The 24,554-nt window shown below is 40.1% G+C and overlaps 1 long non-coding RNA gene across 30 annotated transcripts in view; it reads right to left on the bottom strand.

Moving 5' to 3' along the window:
• Nucleotides 1-24,554, bottom strand: part of LOC117199543 (uncharacterized) — a 167,427-nt gene that overhangs the window by 100,021 nt on the left and 42,852 nt on the right. The gene's annotated exons all lie outside the window — the stretch shown is intronic.

The raw sequence follows: 24,554 nt of genomic DNA, 5'->3' as shown, positions 1-24,554 counted from the left end.
ATCATTTCTTTAAGATTTTCCCCAAACAATAACTGATCACCTGAAGTCTCTCTGATTGATACTCAATATTCCATCCACAGAGACATCATCCCTTCTTGTAGAAAAGGGAGGCATTTGACAACTCTCTTGAACCCACATTCTTGCTATCCGCTGTGCTGCCTTCTCAGCAAACAGGGATATATTTGATATATGCAAATGTCAGTATATAATTTTCTGTTTTTTTAAGGCATATAACAAATTAACAGAAACACTTTGAACGTGCAGAGAATATTCCTTGATTTTAAGCTATATTCAGCCTTTGCAGGAGAAAGACTCTATGTTTCTAATTTACAACCCATTTTTTCAAAATAAACATCCACAAGAATTATGAATGGAATCAAAATAATTATTTGAATCAAAAGAAATCTAATTAAATGGCGTGTTTGCCTCATTTTAAGTGTACGTATGAGCGTGCATGTGTGTGTATGTGTGTGGTGTGTAAATATTCAGGAACTGAGTTGACTCAGTCATCTGACAGAATCCCAATGGCACATTCTAGGATTCATCTTTCTAAGTGAATTTAAGGGACAAGACTGCATGGCTAAGGGGGAGAAAAAAGGAATGAACATGAACTATCACAATAGCTTTAAACGTTAATATCCCCTATATTACTTTTAGAGCCATATTTCACTTCATATCACTGTTTCCCCTACCCAACAGGAGTGTTTTTTAGGCTTTATATGACGCCAATCCAGCATATATTCCTCTAAGACACTAGCTTCCCCCTTTACCAACCAGCTCTCTGAAAATCACGAATTCCCTGATCTCGCTGATGTACCCTGACCAAGGAGAAAAAGTATAAAACATGCTCAACAACTACCTCGGCTACAGCTGCTCTCTCTCCAGAAAAGCCAACAGAAGTAGTTACTAAGGGTGCTCTACCAAGTCTGTTAGAATGAGTAATGCACTTGGAGGAGTGTATGAAGGCAGGACCATGTCCTATCATTATTTCCTCTGTTTCTTAAACCTCTGCTTCTCTTTTTCTGTTCTGGCTCCATTCATAAGGGCTTCAAACATACTTGATTCTCCCCTGCTCTAAGAACACCTACCTGAATCACACAGCCCTCCCACCAGCATCTCTGTACTCTGTCTTGTACTTTGAAGGTACTCAACAAACACTGAGTGAAAGACTAGACTTCTCTCCTTTCCCATTTGACATAAAATTGAATTTTTTATAAAGAAAGGAGAAGGTAATTCCAATGAAGGACAACAGAAAACTCAATACAGCACTTTTAGAAATTCTCAGTTGGAAAAGAGCTGAATTTTAAGATGAAAAAAAAAACTGAATAAAACAATTTGGGGTAAGAATATTTGTTTTCTATTGTGAAAAATTAGTTACCAGGCTTTAATTCATAAATTGATAACCACTGGTGGAGTTACTCCCAAGGAGTTTTACCATATTGCTAGGAGCCAAGGAAAATTCACAAAGGCTAGAGGCCAATGATCTTGTGGAAAAGACAAGATTTACATTTAAAAATAAAAATAAGCAAACAGAAGACATTCATTCATTCATAAATACTTGATTCTCTCCTGAGTGTCAGGCTGGGGTAAACTAATAGGCATGGTCTCACAAAGCATCTAGTCCAGAGGAGGCTACACACCAGGGCAAAGAGACAGCCATGTCTATGCACTGAGGATGGGAGTGGAGGGTTTACAGATGGTTCTTTAAGTGTGTGACAACTGGTTTATAGCTAAGTGAAAAGGAAGAAGAGTATTCCTAGGCAGAAGAAAACATGTGAAGACCTAGAAGTAGCAAACTTGAGAACTCGAAAGCCTTCTCACAATTTATTTAAATAATTATAAATTTTATATTTTTAAATGATAAGGGTTAAAAATATATTTACAAATATTATGAATACTTATGAATGTTATATAAAATAAAGCAAATGTCATTTTTTTTTAAATTGAAGGTAGCTGATTTACAATATTATGTTAGTTTCAGGTGTACAACATGATGATTCAGTATTTTTATATATTATACTCCAGCTAATGTCCTTTAAATGTATATTTGAGCTTTTAAGAAAATAAGAGAAATCCCCACAGACCAAAATAAAGCAAATTAAAAATCCAATCAGCAAGCATGTGAGCTGATACTATGTCAGGCCTGGGAATATTTGCAGATCTATATAATGAAGGGGTTTTAAATCAGACCAGGAAACATGGTCTTGAGATCCAGTGAAGCACTTGGGGAATGGCCCTCCAAGAAAGACTGAAAACTCTGAAAGCTGTGCTCTCAACATGTAGAAAGGGGAGGGGGTAAAATTCACTCAGAGACACAGGACAACTGAAGGACGCATGCCTGTCTTAATCTGAGCTCTGGTTTAAGAAAAAAAATTGTAACATTGAGTCCATCCTCACATTAACACAGATTTGGGGTTTGAATGTGATGCAGGACTACCCAAGTTATTGATAAATAGCAGAAAAAGAAGTCTCAGGCAGGTAATATCCCTGAACAACTGGCAAAAGCAAAGGCAAAATGTCTTTGGAAGAACACAGCCTCAAATAGGCCCATGAAATTTCCACAGAAATAATGCCACTAAGAAAAATTCGTAATTGCAAAATACATGAGGAAACAATTCACAGTGTACAAAGTCAGAAGCCACAAGACTGTACGATCATATACCCAAGAAATTCAGGCAACAGAACTCTTTGATAGAGGTGCTGGGGAGGAATCATTGACTCCTCACTCTTGTGTTTCCAAATGAAGGGAGACCCCTAAAATGGCACTCTTGGTCTCCTGTTCCACCCTTAATCCAGTCAGATATGTGACTGGAGGGTGACAGCCATCAGTCCACAGTCCTAAAACGGGTGTGATTAATCTAATAAAAACAGTAAACACTGGGGATTTGTTTCTTTCTACCCTGATCCAGTGCAAGTTGAAAATCCTAGGTAAGTGTGTTCAGTATGTGCGCTGTCCTAAGGTATAGCCTACAGAGGGGTGGGGGTCAAGGCAGGGAGTGTCAGTAAACCCATCTGACTACAGCATGCTCTCCAAAGGAACTTATTTACAGGACCACCTCCACAAAGCTCCATACGAGCCACTGTCGCCATGATGTTCTTGGAGAGCTATGCCTACCTCCTGTTAGGGTTTAGAGACTTGCTCATACCAATGGGTCTTTTCAATCAATGTCCTCTCCTGTGTCTGATGAATGTGGTAAATCAGCGCTTTCCTGGGTCTGCTTGTAAGCTGTGCCCTTTGAGAGCACAGAGAATGTGCAAATAAGAACATCTTCCTCCTCTCTCCTTCCTGCTGGTGGCTGTATAGAAGGCAGGAGTGAAGTCAACACTGAAAGAGATCCCATTTTAGGAATGCAGTGAATTCACTAAAGAATTCGAGAGAAGCATAGTTGGAAGATATGTTGTTCTATTTTATATTAGAAAATTCTGAAAAGTAAATTTCACACGACCAGAACTTATCATTCACATTTTTTTCCCGCCTATCCTGTTTAAGACTTGCATCTGTGATAATCAGCACTGAAGCACACGAACAAACTTTGAGTCATTGGAAGCGAGTATTCACAGGCAGCACAATGAATGAGGCAGCGTCATGAGTAATCATATAACCAATAAAAATAAATGGTATTAGGGAACTGCAGAGGCAAGAAGATCTACACTATTTTTGTACAAACTGGTTTTAAAGACCACAGCATTGTGAGTATAACAGTCACTATTTTCTTCTGTCAGTGGGAGTTTTGAAGTTAGAGACAAAGAACACATTTGACAGTAAAGAATACAAGCAGGTGGTTCCTGAAATTGAACACTATCAACATGAATTGATTTTTACATGGTAATGAAATATGTACATATCTCTTCTGTATTCAGTTTCTTAAATTTTCATTGAAAAAACATGATATTAGTTTCCTACTGCTGGTGTAGCAAATTACCACAAATGTACTGACTTAACACAAATTTATTATCTTATAATTCAGGCGATCAAAAGTCTAAAATGTGCTAGCAAGGCTACATTCCATCTAGAGGCCATTTCCTTGCCTTTTTGAGCTTTCAGAGGCTGCCTGCACTGCTTAGTTGATGACCTCTTCCTCCATCTTCAAAGCCAACAGCATAACATCTTCAAAGCACTCTCCTCTCTCACAGTCACACATACACACACTCCCCCTGACCCCCGCTTCCATCCTCACATTGTCTTCTCTAACACTCCTGTCTCCCTCTTATAAGGATCCTTATGATTACATGTGGCCCACACAGATAATCCAGGATGAGCTTCCTATTTGAAAATGCTTAACAATCATATCTGCAAAGCTCCATTAGCCATGCAAAGTGGCATAGTCACAGGTTCCAGGGGTTAGGATGTGAACATCTTTGGGGGCCATTATTCTGTCTAACACAGTCACTCTCACATGGACTCACGAATTATGTAATACATTTTTGGTGTGTTCTTTTAATAGACCATTTTTCAGAGCAGTTTTGGGTTGGAAGAGGATTGGCCAAGATAGCAGAGTAGAAAGACCCTGAGATCACCTCTCATGAGCACACAAAAACCACAACTAATTGCAGAACAATCACTGATGGAAAAGACTGCACCTACCAAAAAAGATCTTCTACAGCTAAAGACATAAAGCAGGAACCACAGTGAGACAGGTAGGAGGGGTGGACTCATGATATAACCAAGTCCCATAGCCCTAGGTGGGCAACCCACAAACTGGAGAATAATTATACAGCAGAGGTTGTCCCACAGGAGTGAGAGTTCTGTTGGGCTCACCAGCCCAGGGATCCTGCACTGGAAAAATGAGCCCCCAGAGGATTTGGTGTTGAAGGTCAGTGGGGCTTAATTTCAGGAGCCCCACAGGACTGGGGGAAATAGAGACTTCATTCTTAAAAGGTACACATAAACTCTCACACCAGGACCCAGGGTAAAAGCAGTAATTTGATAGGATCCAGGGCCAGACCTACCTGCTGGTCTTGGAGAGTCTCCCGGATAGGCAGGGGTGGCTGAGGCTCACCCTGGGGACACAGACATTGGCGGCAGCCACACTGGGGAGCTCCTTCTACCACACGGACCTGCCTGCTGGTGGCCGCCATTTTGGGATCCTCCCTCTAGCTCATTAGTGCCAAAACCTGGCCTTACCCAACAGCCTTTAGGGCACCAGTGCTTGGACACCTCAGGTCAAACAACTAACAGGGCAGGAACACAGCCCCACCCATCAGCAGACAGGCTTCCTAAAGACTTCCTGAGCCCATAGCCATCTCTTGACACTCCCCTACACATGGCCCTGCCCATCAGAGGGCCAAGACCCAGCTCCATCCACCAGTGGGCAGGTACTGACCGTGCCCTCCAGGAAGCCTGTATTAGCCTCTAGACCAGCCTCAACCATCAGGGGGCAGACATGAGACACAAGAAAACCACACTCACACAACCTGTGGACACAGCCTACCCACAGCAGGCCAGACCCCACCCTGGGACAAGCCAGGCCCTGGCTGTGCCCACTAGCAGGCCAGCACAAGCTTCCCCAGACCCCATACCCAACTGTGTCAGGAACTGGTGCCCCCCACCCCCCACCCCTGCCTCTGCCCCAGTGACCTGACACCAGCTCCAGGATTTCTGGGCCCTGCAGCAACTTCAGGACCTGGCTCTGCCTGCCAGTAATCTGGCACTAACCCCAGGACCTGGCTTTATCCACCAATGAGTTGGCACCAGCCCTGGAGTCTTCTGGACCCAGACTCCACCCACCAGTGAGCCAGGACTAGCCCCAGGGCCTCCTAGGGTTCTGCAGCCAGCCGCCTTATGACCAGGCCACACTAACTAGCAGCCAGCAACATCCACATGAGGCAGGGCCTGGCAACCAACCAGGCTGGGGGTCACCCAAACCTGTAAGACCACCCACATAGTCAGCCCATCAAAACAGAAGGACCCACACAGCCCTCTTAGGGGGAACCCCTAGAGCATATAGCTTGAGTGACAAGAGGGGAGTGTGCTGTTGTGAGGCATAGGGCATCTCCTACAGAAGGCCACTTCTCCAAGGTTGAGAAACATAACTAACCTACCACATACATAAAAATATAAATAGCAACTTAAACAAAATGAGGCAGCAGAGGACTATGTTCCAGATGAACGAACAAGATAAAACCCCAGAAGAAGAACTAAGTGAAGTGGAGACAGACAACCTACCCAAGAAAGAGTTCAGATGTAAAGATGATCAAAGAACTCGGGAGAAGAATGGATGCACAGAGCAAGAAGTTAGAAATTTTTAACAAAGAGTTAGAAAATATAAAGAACAACCAAACAGAGGTGAAGAATACAATAATAGAAATGAAAAATACACTAGAAGGAATCAACAGTAGACTAAATGATACAGAGGAACACATCAGCAAGTTGGAAGACAGAGTAGAGGAAATCACTGCCACTGAACAGAAAAAAGAAAAAAGAATGAAGAGAAATGAGGACAGTTTAAGAGACCTCTGGGACAACATCAAGCCCACTGATGTCTGTATTATAGGACTCCAAGGAGAAGAGAAAGAGAAAGGTGCTGAGAATATAGAAGACATAATAGCTGAAAACTTCCCTAATCTGGGAATGGAAACAGTTGCCCAAAACCAGAAAGCGCAGAGAGTCCCATACAGGATTAACATGAAGAGGAATAGAGCAACACACAACATAATTAAAATGACAAAATTTAAAGATAAGGAGAGAATATTAAAAGCAGCAAGGGACAAAAAAAACCAACAAATAACATAAAGGGAACTCCCATAAGGCTATCAGCTGATTTTTCAGCAGAAACTCTGCAGACCAGAAGGGAGTGGCATGATATATTTAAAGTGATGACAGGGGAAAACCTACAACCAAGAATACTCTACCCAGCAAGGTTCTCCTTCAAATTTGAGGAAGAAATCAAAAGCTTTACAGACAAGCAAAAGCTAAAAGAGTTCAGAACTACCAAACCAGCTCTACAACCAATTAAAGGAAATTTTATAGGTGAAAAAGAAAAGGCCACAACTAGAAACAAGAAAATTACAAAATGAGAAAGCTCACTGGTAAAGGCAAACACACAGTAAAGCTAGGAAATCATCTACACACAAAGCTAGTAGGGAGGTTAAGACAAAAGTAGTAAAATCATCTATATCCACAATAAGCAATTAAGGGATATACAGAACAATGAGATGTAAAATATGATATCAAAAACAGTAATCATGAAGGGAGGAGAATACAAATGCAGGGTTTTAAAATGCATTTGATGTTAAAAAAAAAAAAACTGAAACCTGGGGATATATGTATACATATAGCTGATTCACTTTGTTATACAGCAGAAACAAACACAACACTGTAAAGCACTTATACTACAATAAAGATGTAAAAATGAAGAAAAAAGAACACATGCTAAGCCTCGGGCTCTAGACCTCTTTCATTTTCACTAGTTGCTTTGTTCTTAGCCAGCTTGCTTTGAAATTAAGAGATCAGCAACTTAAAACAATCATGTGTATATATATATATATATATATATATAGAGAGAGAGAGAGAGAGAGAGAGAGAGAGAGAGAGATTACTATACAAAAACCTCACAGTAAACACAAATCAAACATCTATAATTATATATGCACACAAAAAAGAAAAAGGAATCCAAAATAACACTGAAGATAGTCATCAAATCCCAAGAGAAGAGGAAAATAAGGGGAAAAAAAGACCTACAAAAACAAATCTAAAACAATTGATAAAAAGGCAATAATGACTAAATATAGATAATTACCTTAAATGTAAATGAACTGAATACTCCAACCAAAAGACACAGAGTGGCTGAATGGATACAAAAGCAAGACCCATATACATGTTGCCTACAAGAGACTCACTTCAGATCTAGAGACATACACAGACTGAAAGTGAGGGAATGGAAAAAGGTATTCCATGCAAATGGAAATCAACTGAAAGCCAGAGTAGCAATACTTATATCAGACAAAAGAGACTTTAAGATAAAGACTGCTACAAGAGACAAAGGACACTACATCATGATCAAGGGATCAATCCAAGAAGAAGATAGAACAATTGTAAATACATATGCATCCAAGAGAGGAGCACCCAAATATATAAGGCAAATATTAATGGACATAAAGGAGAAACTGACAGTAACACAAGAATAGTAGGGGACATTAATACTCCACTTACATCAAGGAAAGATCATGCAGACAGAAAATCAGTAAGGAAGCACAGTCCTTAAATGACACATTAGACCAAATGAACTTAACTGATATATAGACAGCATTCCATCCAAAAGCAACAGAATACACACTCTTTCCAAGTGCACATGGAACATTCTCCAGGATAGATCACATGCTGGGCAACAAAACAAGCCTTGTTAAAATTGAAGAAAATTGAAATCTTATCAAGCATCTTTTCCAATCACAACACTATGAGACTAGAAATCAACTACAAGAAAAAAAACTGCAAAAAAAACACAGACACATGGAGGCTAAACAATATGCCACTAAACAAGCAATGCATCAAAGAAATCAAAAAGGAAATTAAAAAATACCAAGAGAGGGGGCTTCCATGGTGACACACTGGTTAAGAATCCGCCTGCCAATGCAGGGGACATGGGTTTGAGCCCTGGTCCGGGAAGATCCCACATGCTGTGGAGCAACTAAACCCCTGCGCCACAACTACTGAGGCTGTGCTCTAGAGCCCATGAGCCACAACAAGAGAAGCCACCGCAATGAGAAGCCCATGCACTGCAACAAAGAGTAGCCCCCACTCACCACAACTAGAGAAAGCCCGCGCACAGCAATGAAGACCCAACACAGTCAAAAATAAAATATATAAAATAAATAAATTTTTAAAAAATACCAACAGACAAATGAAAATGAAAACGCAACAATTCAAAACCTATGGGACGCAGCAAAAGCAGTCTAAGAGGGAAGTTTATAGCGATACAATAAAAGAAATAAAAGAAATGCAAATTGGAAAGGAAGAAGTAAAACTGTCACTGTTTGCAGATGACATGATACGACACATAGAAAATCCTAAAGATGCCACCAGAAATCTACTAGAGCTCACCAATGAATTCAGTAAAGCTGCAGGATAAAAAATTAATACATAGAAATATTTTGCATTTCTATATACTAACAACAAACTAAAAGAAATAGAAATTAAGGAAACAATCCCATTTACCACTGCATCCAAAGGAATAAAATACCTAGGAATAAACCTACCTAAGGAGGCAAAAGACCTGTATACAGAAAACTATAAGGTGCTAATGAAAGAAATCAAAGCTGACACAAACAGATGGAAAGATATACCATGTTCTTGGATTGGAAGAATCAATATTGTCAAAATGATTATTCTACCCAAGGCAATCTATAGATTCAAGGCATCCCCTATCAAATTACCATTGGCATTTCTCACAGAACTAGAACAAAAAATCTTAAAATTTGTATGGTGACACAAAAGACACCAAATAGCCAAAGCAATCTTGAGAAAGAAAAACAGAGCTGGAGGAAATCAGGCTCCCTGACTTCAGACTATACTACAAAGATGCAGTCATCAAAACAGTATGGTACTGGCACTAAAACAAACATACAGGTCAATGGAACAGGATAGAAAGCCCAGAAATAAACCCATGCACCTATGGTCAATTAATCAACAACAAAGGAGGCAAGACTATCCAATGGGAGAAAGACAGTCTCTTCAATAAATGGTGTTGGGAAAACTGGACAGCTACATGTTAAAAAAAGTGAAATTAGAATATTCTTTAACACCATACATAAAAATAAACTCAAAATGGATTAAAGACCTAAATGTAAGACTGGATACTATAAAACACCTAGAGGAAAACATAAGCAGAACACTCTTTGACATAAATCGCAGCAATATTTTTTTGGATCTATCTCCTAGAATAATGGAAATCAAAGCAAAAAAAAACAAATGGGACCTACTTAAAAGCTTTGGCACAGCAAAGGAAACTATCAACAAAATGAAAAGACAACCTACTAAATGGGAGAAAGTATTTGCAAATTATATGATCAATAAGGGATTAATATCCAGCATATATAAATGGCTCATACAACTCAACATCAAAAAAAACAAACAACCTGATTAAGAAATGGGCAGAAGACCTAAACAGACATTTTTTGAAAGAGGAAATGCAGATGGCCAACAGACACATGAAAAGATGCTCAACACTGCTAATCACCAGGGAAATGCAAATCAAAACCACAATGAGATATCACTTCACACCTGTCAGAATGGCTATCATCAAAAAGAAAACAAATAACAAATGTTGGCAAGGATGTGGAGAAAAGAGAACGCTCATATGCTGTTGGTGGGAATGTAAACTAGTGCAGCCACTGTGAAAACAGCATGAAGGTTTCTCAAAAAACTAAAAATAGAACCACCATATGACCCAGCAATTCCACTCCTGGGTATATATCCAAAAAAACACAAAAACAGTAATTCAAAAAAAGATACACACACCCCAATGTTCACAGCAGCATTATTTATAATTGCTAAGATATGGAAGCAACCTAAGCATCCATCAATGGATGAATGGATAAAGAAGATGTGGTGTGCGTATATATACACACACATATACAATGGAATATTACTCTATAAAAAAGAATGAAATTTTGCCATCTGCAGCAACATGGATGGACTTGGAAGGCATTATGCTGACTGAAATGTCAGACAAAGACAAATACCGTATGCTATCACTTATATGTGGAATCTAAAAAATACAACAAACTAGTGAATATAACAAAAAAAGAAGCAGACTCAAAGAGAAGCAACTATTGGATACCAGTGGGGAGTAGGGGAGAGGCACTATAGGGGTGGGGGAGTAAGAGGTGCAAACTATTAGGTATAAAATAGGCTACAAGGATATACAACATGGGTAATATAGCCAGTATTTTATAATAACTATAAATGAAGTATAACCTTTGAATATTGTGAATCACTATATTGTACACCTGTAACTTATATAACACCATACAGCAACTATACGTCAATAAAACACGCACACACACGCAAAGGAAATAGAGCAGTTTGGGGTTCACAGCAAAATTGAACAGAAAGTACAGACTTCCCAGATACCCCCATACCCACCCACGCACAGTCTCCCCCACCATCAACTTCCCTTACCAGAGTGGTTCATTTGTTACAGGTGATGAACCAACATTGACACATCATTGCCACATAAAGTCCAAAGTTTACATTAGGGTTCACTCTTGGTGTTGTACATTCTATGGTTTGGACAAATGTATAATGACAAGCATCTATCATTGCAGTATCAAACAGTAATTTCACTGCCCTAAAAGTCCTCTGTCCTCTGCCTATTCATCTCCCCCAACACCTGACAACCACTTATCTTTTTTTTTCAATTTAAAGACTATTTTTTTAGAGCATTTTAGTTTCACAGCAAAATTGAGAGGAACATACAGAGATTTCACATATACTCCCTGCTTGTATCCATCACTATGGTAACATACAAAGTAGTTCCACTGCCCTAAAAACCCTGTGTGTCCTACCTATTCATCCCTCTCCCCTCCCTCAGCCCCTGGCAACCACTGATTTTTTTTTTTTTTTTTTTACTGTCTTCACAGTTTTGCCTTTTCCAGAATGTCACATGGTTGGAATCCCATACTATGTAACCTTTTCAAATTGGTTTCTTCCACTTAGTAATATACAGCTAAGTTTCTTCCATGTCTATTCTTGGCTTGCTAGCCCATTTCTTTTTAGTTCTGAATAATATTCCATGGTATGGGTGTACCACATGTAATACATTTTTAGTCATATTGCTTATATAGACAGGGGCCTCACACACCCAAGGAGGCTGCCCTGCCCTGAGGCCTCAAGAAAAATTTAAATTCTGTCCAGTATACTCCTTTTAGATAGGCAAAGAATTTACATGATAAAGTAGATTTTATGAGGTTTTTGAAAGACATAAAGAAAATGTGTTAAGTGCCCAGTACAGAAAGTGCAATGAGTAGACTAGCAGACTTCTATCAATATTATTGTCACTGTTATTATGATGGTAACAATGAAAGACTTCTATCCCAGAAGTTAAAATAAAAGCTTTCATTTTTAAGATAAAAGTTGACTATTAGAAGTATATCTAGGATGAATTAAACTTAGATTGTGTTTTGCCATTTACCAAGCTCTTTCACATACATGAACTTATCTCACCTTTATAGCAATTCTGTGATGCAGGCATTATTTTCATTCCTGATTATCAGATGATGAAACTGAGTCTGAGAGACTCAGTTGTTTCACCTTTTATAATTTGCAAAGTTGCCAACTGAACCCATATCAAATCTGGTATACTTTGCATTACAAAATAATTCCACTCTCTAAGGTTCCAAATGGTCAGGTTTTTATTATATAAATCAGTAATTTTCAAAGTGTGGTTCCTGGACCACCAGCATCAGCATCACCTGTTGATGCAAATTCTTGAGCCCTATGCCTGACCTACAGAGGGTCAGGCTGAGCAATCTGAGTTTTTTATTAGCCCTCCATTTTATTCTGATGTACGCTGAAGTCTGAGAACCACCGATCTAAGACACTGCTCTTTTCTTCTAACTGCTAACAATCCCAAGGTTAAAGAGAAATAAGATATCGCCACACAAAGCCATTTAAGCAATGATTTAATGATTAAAGTAACAGTTTTATTCAAGAGAAATCTGAAACAGCAAACTCACTGAAACTTTGTTCACTCTCTAATTATTTGGATTTTTCATCTTAACAAAAGCACAACATATTCCATCTATGTAGGGAAGAGAGAAGTCAAAACATGGGGGGTTTGGATTGAGTTTCAGCAGGGCAGAAGTAGGATAATCATGATGGTTTCCAAGGTTTCCTCTCCTCCTGTATTATCTACAATTGCTTAAGCAGGACTTTGAAAGATTAGCATAGATCATATCTTTGGAGAACACTTAACTGCCAAAGGCCAGGATGATGAAATTAAGTCCTCTCACAGTTGGAACAAAGACAAATTGGATGTGGCATGTCATAGGCTGAGATGGGCAAAGGGAGAGCTGACATTTCATATTTTACGGATACTGCTTACCGATAATTCTCCCCATTGTTTCTAGATCTGGGAGAAGAGGGCAAAGGTGCTCTTTCTGATTTATCATCTAAATATGTCCAGATGGCTTGGATCAACATCCAGGAGCAATTTGGGAGGGCAAAGATTTCTGCCAGCTTCCGCCCCACAAGTCTTGACAGTCACTGTGCATTACCAGAACCAAGGGATCAGTCCAGCTTTGAAGAAGGCCCTGGCAGAAGACCTGGGAAAAAAGCATCCCTGAGCATGCAGTCTGTTCCAAGTCTATCAGAGACACAAGCATTTCAAAGGAGATTTAGGAGAGGAGGTGAAGCCAGTGGTGCTTTCATCAGAAGCCAAAATCTGAGGGGGGGTGCTGATCTCCTGCTCAGCCCTAGGCCTTCCTAGCTGCTCTAGTTTACAGGCTCTTCAAAACCCAGGGTAAACTCCAGATGAGGATGGGGCCGTCCCAACTACGCAGAGAAAGAGAGCTCTACCTTGGCAAGGGCGGAGGTCCTCAGGACCATCCTGCTGCAGGTAAAGTGAAGTATCTTTCTGGCCTGAGCCCTGCCCCTTAGAGGGCTCTGAAGAGCTGTGAAGTCTGTGTCCTGGGCACAACTGGCAGATGATTTCACACTAAAGAGGCCTTTCCTATAGAATTACCAGAGGACAATTCTTGGTGTTACAGAAAGGCCTTCTAGCAGAGTGGAGGGAAGGAGGTGAACGTTTATTGAGCAGCAACGATGTGCCAGGCCCTTTCCATACATTAACTCATTTTATCCTTACAACAATCTTATTAAGTAGATAATTTTGTCCCCAGTTTTCAGAAATGAAAACAAGGCAGAGAAAGGTTACCTACTCAAAGGCACACAGCTTGCAAGTGACATAGCTAGAATATGAACTCAGGTCTGGCTTCAAAGTCCCTGCTCTTGTCACTACTGTGCTGTGACAGGAGAAGTGACCCAATGGGCTAATCACCTGTCTCTGAGAGGCCACCTCAGGCCTTCCTGTGTGAGCTGTGGCCCACAGATCAATGGCGAGTACAGTGTATATCTCACCTGTGCCATCTTTCTTGGCCTGCAAACACACATCCTAATTATCCTGTCCAGAGAGAAGAGTCACTATGCACTTCTACTATCTCAGAGGGCACTGGAGATCAAAGGCAGCTGAGCTGGGAGTCCTTCTCATGGATGATCCGAATGTGTGCTGTCTACTCCTCTTTCTCCATCCAAACCTCCTTCCTCCAAATCACTCCCACACATCCCAGTTAAACAGAAATCCATCATCTTTTTTTTTTTTTAATCTCTTACGCAAGGGAAAAAAAAAAGGCTGAGGTGAGTGAGCTTTTTATTGCAACGGTAACCAAAGAGCATTTGCTGCAATCTGCTTATTTCAGCACAATCCCCTAAGTGCTCTCTTACTTCCCCTGATCAAGCTTGATATACAATACAGTCATAATCATCAATGAGATTTCGGCCAGTTAATCATTCATTTGTGATTGCCTAAGTCATAAGAACCGTTTCCCACGAAGTTTGTTTTCCCATTTTCAAGCTGGCCAAACTAACTTCTTGTAGAAACAGACTCTTTTCCTGGGGTATATATCTGTCATTCCCCATTGGAGATTTGTTTAACTATTACAGAAGAGTGAAGTTATTACCGAATACTTCAGTTTGTATTTGTCACCTACAATAATATCCTTCCCTTAATAATCTATATGCCAGGACAATTCCATGATAGAATCCAGTCCCCTACGGCAGGGTTCCTGCACAGCACTAACCCAGGGTACTGCTTACCAGGCAGAGCAAACAATTTGGAATGGAAAGGGGGTGGTGGGCATTTGTAGGCAGCCCAGTGTGTTCTGTCATGGCCTAGACGTAGGAACACTTACCCTCATCTGTATGAGAGCTGATTTTACTGCGACCATTTGGCCAAATAAATACACTTTATCAATTTCTCCTAAGGAAATAAAGGTATGCATACACTGCAAGGGTGGGGATCAGTCTCCAGGGTATAGTATACTTATTAATAAACATTATATGAGACTCTATCATCGATAGGTAGAATATCCGGTGCTGGGAAATAAAGAGTAAAAGTAGACGTTGCCGTTTTGCCATCACTTCCCACTCCTTCAACTCTGGCTTCAGCAAGTTAGGAATTCTATTTCCCAAGAGACCAAGACAAGGCAAGAAGTCACCATCCTAGCAGGAGTAATCAACCCCGAGTATCAGAAGGAAGGGTTGCTCTTACACAATAGGAGGAGGAAGGAATACGTTTGGTATCCCCATGACCCACTGGAGAATCTTTTAGTATTTCTTTGCCAAATTTTAAAAGAAAATGGATAAGTGCAGCAGCCACAGTGAAAGAAGGGCATGACTGAAAGCTTTTAAAGAAGCAGATAAATTCCCAAATGGCCTTCTCTATACTACACCCATGAGTAATTGCCTCTCACAGCCAGCAGAATTATTCTACGGAGAGGGTAAACAGAAGAACTCTTGACTGAGGGATACTAGACACAATTGAGATACAAAAAACATGAAGAAACAGGAAGATTGATTGAATGTGTGCCTATTAAATATTGAGAGACCCACCCAATTCCCATTTTAGAACACTAGGAGCCAAGCCCTGACTTTCTTTTTCTTTTTTTTTTTAATTAATTAATTTATTTATTTTTGGCTGTGTTGGGTCTTTGTTGCTGTGCACGGGCTTCCTCTAGTTGCGGTGAGCAGGGGCTACTCTTCATTGTGGTGTGCAGGCTTCTCATTGCAGTGGCTTCTCTTGTTGCGGAGCACGGGCTCTAGGCACGTGGGCTTCAGTAGTTGCGGCACGCGGGCTCAGTAATTGTGGCTCATGGGCTCTAGAATGCAGGCTCAGTAGTTGTGGTGCACGGGCTTAGTTGCTCCGAGGCATGTGGGATCTTCCCAGACCAGGGCTCAAACCTATGTCCCCTGCATTGGCAAGCAGATTCTTAACCACTGTGCCACCAGGGAAGTCCCAAGCCCTGACTTTCTACACAAGATTTTGGAAGAGTCTTCTCTGTGGGAGCTGACCAGCCCATGTGGAAAGACCTAAAGAAAACTACATGGCACTTTTCCCAACAAATGGCCCACCCAGGTCACTCTACAGGGAGTTCACGGTTGGCAAGCTCACCAGGCCTCTAAAAATGAACATTTAATCAAGGAGACATTTGAGAAAAAAACTCTAATATGAAAGATAGAGAGCAAAACAAATAGATGAAATGATTTTAGATATATGTGGGAAGTATAAAACCTCGAAAATCAAAACAGGAATATATCTATAATTAATATACTCAGATATAAGAGAATATATGTATCTCTGGGAAAAAAAACAGGATGCCATGAAAAATTAAACAGAGAACCAAAAAAACAGCTCTTGGAAATTAAAAATGTGATGGAAGAAATGAAATACTTAGTAGAAGAGTTAAGTGATAAAGAAACATTTCAGAAAATGTATGAGGGGCTTCCCTGGTGGCGCAGTGGTTAAGAATCCGCCTGCCAATGCAGGGGACACGGATTCGAGCCCTGGTCCGGGAAGATCCCACATGCCGTGGAGCAACTAAGCCCATGCGCCACAACTACTGAGCCTGCGCTCTAGAGCCTGCGAGCCACAACCACTGAGCCCGTGTTCCACAACAAGAGAAGCCATTGCAATGAGAAGCATGTGCGCCACAATGAAGAGTAGCCCCCGCTCACCACAACTAGAGAAAGCTGCATGCAGCAACGGAGGCCCAATGCAGACAAAAATAAAAACAAACAAACAAATAAATAAGAAAATATATGAAAGAGACAAAGAAAAAATATGCTGCTGAAGGATAAAATATGCATATAAAAGCTGGATTAAAAAAACTTTAAAGTATATTTTAAAACGGGGAAATATAATACTGAATACTTTTTCAAAGTGAAATATCAATCTACCTTCCCTAAAACAGTGTACGTAAAAGTTCCCTTAGGCCACATCCTCATCAATAACTATTTTTCCTTTAGAAGTTTGTTATAATTCATTGTAAATCTGTCTGAAGCTGATATCTTCTTCATGAGAAAAGTTTTAAGACAACAATTTAATTATAATAATATACAGTATATATGTAATAAAACAATATATAGGACATATGATATAACATATGTAATATATATATTCTATCTATATGTATATTCTAATCTCTTCAATCAATTCACTATATTTCAGCTAACCCCCTTTATCCCATCTTCCAGAGGTATCAATCATGGAGTCTTTTGAAGATTCTGCAGTATAAATTAAGTTGGTTCCCTGATTCCCATCCACTGCCCCTCACCCCATCCTAGATTTGGCTTTCTCAGTTCTACCAAGTAATTCGCCACTTACCATCTACTTTCCAGGTTTAAAACTTGCATTGATATTGTCTCATCTTCTCTTTTCCCCATCTCTATGGATTTTTGAAAAGCTTTAGTTGGGTTTTGAAAGAAAATAAAATTGGACTTATGTATTAAATCTACTGTCTTTACTAGGAAATGTGACTTTAAAAAAAATGAAAATGCAGATTCTATGACTAAACAGTTTTGCTCCTAGGTAAACTCTTGACATGTGTACCAGGAGATATGTGCAGAAATATTTACAGTAGCATTGGCATAATGGCAAAAATCCAGAAGTAACTCATGAATGAATCTTAGAAACATAATGGTTAGTTTTAAAAAACTGCAAAAGAATGTGAATAGTATGAAATAAATTTAGTCAGTTCAAACAACATTAAAGAAAATCGAAGTAGTAGTTAGCCTTGGTTGGGGAGAGACAGAGTTGAAATTGGGGATGAAGATGAGGAGCTTCAACAGTACTGGTGATTGTTAGAATACCTCAGGAGCAAACTCTGATGCAAGAATTTGGGTGTAATTACAGTTGACCCTTGAACAACATGAGTTTGAACTGTGTGGGTCCACTTACACATGGATCTTTCTCCACAGTACATATTATAGTGCTATATGATCCAAGGTTGGTTGAATCTGTGGATGTGGAACCAGGGATATGGAGGAACCGCGAATATGGAGGAACTGCAAATACAGAGTGCCAATATAAGCTATATGTGTGAATTTTTGACCGTGCAGAGAGTCTGCACCCCTAACCCTGTGTTGTTCAAGGGTCAACTGTAGCTTATTTGGGAGACTATCCCAGGAAACACTGGTAAAGGAGTAGGGAAGTGAGATGGGAAAGGAAAGGTAGGAAGTTATAAAGGGTGAGTTAATAAGCAGATTATTACCATGAACAACCAAGGCTCAGTTTCACTGGGACCTCTTGGAGACTGTATAGAATATATCTCAAGGTCATCCTACCTGAGGGGCAAGGAAGCTTAGATATTTATTTACCACCTCCGTCCATTATTAGTTGAGGGCTGCTCTTGGTGGCCTTGATCCTCTGGCACTTCCAGCATACCATATTTGCAGGGGCTAAGCATATTTCTGTGACCAGAGGAAAGCCTGAAGGCAAAGCACCTCAGGTGCTTACAGCAGATGCCATTAGTGCTTTTCAGGAATACTGAGCACTAATGGGATAGGCCTGCTGCAGTACCACTCTACTTTTTAAACTAGAAGGGGCTAAAATGGGATTTATTTGGTTACTGTTTGTACTATATACGTGAAATATATTTTCATATCAGTGCTAATGTTAATAAAAATATTAAGTAAACGTACATGTTTCTTGAATTCCCATTTTATTCTTTGCAAAATGTTCTGTTAGAAATGTGGACTTTATAGTATGTGTTCATTCTTCATTTTCACTGACCTTCTGCTCACATGCAGCAACAGGATCACAGACTCCCTGGTGTCATTGGGCCCTAAATCATTTTTTGAACAAATGAGCCTTTCACTGCAGGAGGGATATTGTGATTAGATTTAAATATGGCCATTTATATAGCAGCAGGAACTGATTTGCAAGAACCCTTTAGACAGTATATTTTAGGAAAACATCCTGGTGTGAAATTCAATTCAACTTATGTGTTTGTTTTTTTATTATATGGATCATTTTTACATAGTAAGATTTTGGCATTTGGGGTCTCAGAGGCCATACGCCTTGGGCTAAGACAACTTTTTGGATTATAATTAATTCAAACCCCAATTATGCTCTTCCAAGCAGGAATGGTTCTATAAAGTCCTAGCTTCTATGGCCAGCATGTTACAGTTTAGTTTATTTAATATATTAAGCCAAATGCACTATAGGCTGTGCTTACGGAGCAGGGTCATTCAATTGACCAAGGCAACTAGAGCAGACAACTGGACACTTTACAGAACAATACACTGCAGCTGGACTCAAGAAGGAAACTCACTAATTTGTACCTGGTTACACAAATAGGCTGAAGGTGACCGAATTGATTTTAGAGAATTGTCTTTGACCACTCAAAATCAATGGAGCCAATTGCTCTGTATGAAGTAAGCTAAATAAACAGATAACAAATGTTTACTGATTAAATTACCCCTTTAATCCATCAGCTTTAAAAAAAAAAAAGCTTTGAAAATAAATTTCAAAAAAAAAAATCTCAATGCCTACAATGACATACATATCTGTACTCCTTGATACAAAGTTTGAGTTAATCCTTTGTTAACAACTACCTCTAAGGCAGCTGAAGGGTAATAAAAACACTCCTTACAAAGGAACTGACAATCCACTAGCTTGAAGGGCCCTTAATTTTTCTCTGAACAAGATCAGGCTCATCACTCTACTTCTGAAGATCTCTATTTACATTGACAAACCAATCAGAAACCATGAAATGAGCTGTTTCAAAACAGCTCACAAGGGCTAACTCTACACAGATAAGCAGAATAGAGGAGTTGGTAACATGAAAATGTTTTATGGGACATTTCTAACAGGAAAGTAGAACGCATTGCAGATCCCTTTAATTTTACAAATCTATCTCACGGCCTACTTGGTGAGGCAGATCAATTTGGTATTCCCTTTGTAACTGTAAACATTTCCATTTAACAGTCATTAGCTTTAATCATCTCTTAAAATGAATTAATCATTAGCATTTGAAGATTGTTTTTACTCTCCTTCATACAAAAGCCCATTAAATGAATGGATAGATGGATAACTATAATTTAAACTGGAAATTTTGACTGATGCAACAATATACAAAAACACATTTCAAAGTGAGCTGTTAGAACACAGAGACTAAATTTCAACACAGATATAAAAAATGATGGCAACTGAGAATTTTTTTTTGGCGGTATGAGGGCCTCTCACTGTTGCGGCCTCTCCCGTTGCAGAGCACAGGCTCCGGACGCGCAGGCTCAGCGGCCATGGCTCACGGGCCCAGCCACTCCGCGGCATGTGGGATCTTCCCGGACCTGGGCACGAACCCGTGTCCCCTGCATCGGCAGGCAGACTCTCAATCACTGCACCACCAGGGAAGCCCGAGAAAATTTTTTGAGGAATACTTCATTGGAAAGAGAGAAGTGCTATGGGGGAACAATGATGAGGCTTGTTTGCAATGCACCTCAAGACAGTCACAGAACTCAGTAAGCATCTCCTGTACTAATCCTGTCTTTATTTAAAGTTTTGATATCTTGTTCATCATGCTTTTTTGCATTAATATTTACTTTAAAAATATTTCATTAAAATATTGTTTACCTTGACTGCTGAGGTTTTTGGCACTCTCTTTAATTCTGCACTCAAGGTGAGTGCCTCACTAGCTTCACAGTAATCCCAGTCCTGACTGATGGGCACAAGGTAATAACGTCTGACCCTCACCTGTATCTGCAAAAGCCACCTATGACAGCAGGACATAGGTGGGTGACTAGGAAGGTACTGCACTCTCCTCTAGTAATGGGTCAAAAGTATGGGAATTCCAGGGACTAGATGAAAAATAGTGGTCTAAATATCTGCCTGGGGTCACTTAAAAAGGTATCCTCTCCAACAGGATGGTTGACACCGAGAGAGTTGACAACGACCTAGGAGAAAGGGACTTTGGGAAAACTGCTGCAAGGGAGAAGCCAAGGGGCACTGGGGTGACCAACTGAAGATGAGGCACTGCTGCATGTGGAGAGTTAGGCTGAGGGCCAGGGCAATCAGAGGGGCCACCTTTCCACCCTCCTCCCAACTGTACAACACTAGGAGTTGAGCAAGAAGGTTTATAGCATACTCTTCCCGGAAGACTGCTGGCATGCCTGTAGCCAGGCCGTGGGATGAAGGTGGGGTGGGGAGGAGAAGTCTTAACTGAAGAAGAGCAAAATATTCTTTAATATATTACACAAAACCTAAATACTAAATTAAAACTATTATTTTGATATTCAAATGACCCTAGGACTCAAGGCCGTGTTGCAAAACTCCAGCGGTACCATTCCCATTATAATTTATCGGAGCTGGGCTCCAGGAGACTCATTTACAAAGATTACAATGCAAATGGTACCCCCGAGAATTGTGCAACTTGGAGGCCCCGGTAGAACATTTTATTACTTGAATGGTCAGAAAAATCATGGGACTGCATAGGTTTTTATACAGGCACAAGAAAAACTCCCAGTGAAAGTTAGAGACAAAAATGAATTTGCATTTTAAACTCCATAAATTATGCTTATTCCACTTAACCGTTACAGAAGGATGGATGGGGGGAGAATGAAATGAATTAAAAAATAGATAGTAAAAGGAAATTTAAGTTACTGAAGAGAGTGATTCTATTTAAATTAATCTGTTTCCTTAACAGTGAGTTGATTTAAGAAGAAAATTCCTGTTGAAAAGGGTAGAAACATTCATTGGGGGCAAATTTCAATGTCTGATTGACTGATGTTATTTAGAGACTTTATCTGTATTTCAAAGGTTGTTCTCCCATATAGATGAGCTAGCTGAAAAGAGAATACTGTGCCCTGATGACCTTGGGAAATACCATACCCATCTGGTACAGCTGTCATCTACCGTCTTGTTTGCTATTCTAGTCTCTGATAGCACCAGGGTGTTCCCACATATCTGTGGTTATCTTTTCTCCAATCTCATTTTCACCATCTTATTTTCAGTCCTCATTTCTCACCAAGATCACAGTAATATTTAATTAGCCTTCTCTTCCAGATGTGTGCCTCAGATCTTTTCTATATTTTGTGCCAAATGAAGCCTTCTAAAATATAAATCTGATCAAATGAAAATATGTGTGTAGGTATCCACACACACACAAACATATGTGAGTATACACATATACATACTTATGTATTCGTATACATACAAGATGTATATACATACATATACACACATGTATGTACATGGAATACATGAAAATATACATATATGTATGTGTGTGTACATACACATATACTTAAAACCAGAAGAATCACACATAAGTATTACAGTAATTATGTTCAGCTGGTAGGATTATGAGTCCTTGATTAAATTTTTCTTTATGCTTTTTTACATTTTCTAAGTTACTGCATTGACTGTTCATTAATATAATTTTTAAAAATTTCTTAATGATATAGAGAACATTTAATGAAATGAGAAAATTTTAAATAGTTGTTAATTTTTGAAGTGTTTACGAAATAGTATATATAGTATGAACCCATCTATCTGTGTAAAATGTATATTTTATACACAGTAAGTCCCCTACATATGAACCAGTTCTGTTCCAAGAGAGTGTCCGTAAGTCCAATAAAGTTAGCCTAGGTACCCAACTAACACAATCGGCTATACAGTACTGTACTGTAATAGGTTTATAATACTTTCCACACGAATAATACCTAAAAAAAAATAAACACAAAAATTAAGAAAACATTTTTAATCTTACAGTATAGTACCTTAAAAAGTACAGTAGTAGAGTACAACAGCTGGCATACAGGGGCTGGCACTGAGTGAACAGGCAAGAAGAGTTACTGACTAGAGGAGGGAGAGGAGGTGGGAGATGGTAGAGCTGAGGGATCGTCAGCAACAGGAGACGGAGGGCAAGCTGCAATTTCACTCACGCCTGATGTGGATGGCACAGGTTCTGGTTCCTTGCTGGATTCAATTCTATCTACCCGCCTGAGAAAACGATCCAGTGATGTCTGGGTAGTAGCTCTTTTTATCTCATCATAGATGACATGGTAGCACTGGATTACATTCTGAACGGCTGCTGCAAACTTTGTGTACCGTTCTATGTTCAGGTCCTGCGCCTCAAAAACTAACAGTGCCTCCTCAAATAGCACCAACTTACGTGACTGGACACATGAACGCATATTCGTATCTTTGAAAGTTCACAACTTGAAGGTTTGTATGTAGGGGACTTACTGTAAATGAATGGTGTGTGTATATACATATATATACATATATATATCTATAAACACATACATGTAAATGCTAGCACTGATTACCTTCGGAGATGATACCTTGAGTAATTTTTACTTCTCTTTGTGCTTAGCTATATATTCAAAATTGTCTACAGTGAGTATATATAGTCATGATAGTCTCCCCACTAAGTGTGATTCTCTGTGGCAAGGAGGTAAAGCTATATAAAAGGTATAGCAAAGCCCATTGATGCTTTTCCTAAAACTGGTAACATGTTCTTTATTTCTGAAATATTACTTCTGCCAAGCCTAAAAAGTAGCACTTTGGCAACATCATTCTTTCACTCTGAGATGAAAATTCACTTCATTTCATCAAGGAGCCAAAGTCTCTTGTAGTATTTTACCAACTAGATAGCTTTTGAGCCAATTATCTGCAACTAACTTTCTTTTGGAAAGCTTGCAAATGCATGCTCCTCAGTTAGGCTGCAAAGTAGGCAGGGAGTCAAAATACTACACAAGGTAAACCCATGACCTTAGCGTCAGAATAGAAAGCAGTGAAGTAGAGCAGGGATCAAGATGGCAGAGTAGGAGGACGAGGAGTTCACCTCCCCCCACAAACACATCAAAAATACTTCTACACGTGAAACAATTTTCATGGAAAATTAACTGGAAACTGGCAGAAGAACTCCTGTACAACCAAAGCTGCGAGAAAGATCTCCATGTAATCAGGTAGGACTGGGAAAAAAAGGCATCAAGCTGGGACCTGCGCCCCCTGGGGGGATCTGTAAGGAACAGAAGGTCCACATGGGTGGACCCTTGCCTTGGGGAGAGACCAGGTGGAGCCACAATCTGGGAATCCCAGTCCTAGGGTCCTACATGGAGGAGACAAGCCCCCTTGCCTGCTGGGAAATCCACTGAGACAGATAGGGCTGGAGAAGCCTAGACTCTACTCACAAGAAGTGCACATGTGCTGGCTGCTAACAGTCAGGGTGGAGAGAGCCTTGCACTGGCAGCTGCTGCCTCACCGCACTTCCCAATCCAAAGGGGCAAACATCCCAGCCCTGCTCACTCCACACTACAGCCTGGCACGAGATGTGGGCAAAGACTCGGTCTAGTCACATGGAGACAGACCAGGGCGCCTGGGGAATGATCCAGGTGGAGCCATGAAGGCCACTGTCAGTGCACACATCTGGCAGCAGGTAGGGCCACAGTAGCCATTGTTAACACATGTAGGGACAGCACCACAGAGCACTTAGCAGCTAACTGCTGAATCTCAGGCAGAGAGCCCTGGGAGAGAACTCGTCTAGCTACACAGAGA

Source organism: Orcinus orca, chromosome 4, assembly GCF_937001465.1.
Source record: "Orcinus orca chromosome 4, mOrcOrc1.1, whole genome shotgun sequence".
Classification (NCBI taxonomy): Eukaryota; Metazoa; Chordata; class Mammalia; order Artiodactyla; family Delphinidae; genus Orcinus; species Orcinus orca.
Note: the sequence above shows the minus strand (reverse complement) of the source record. Positions and strands in the feature narration are given on the sequence as shown.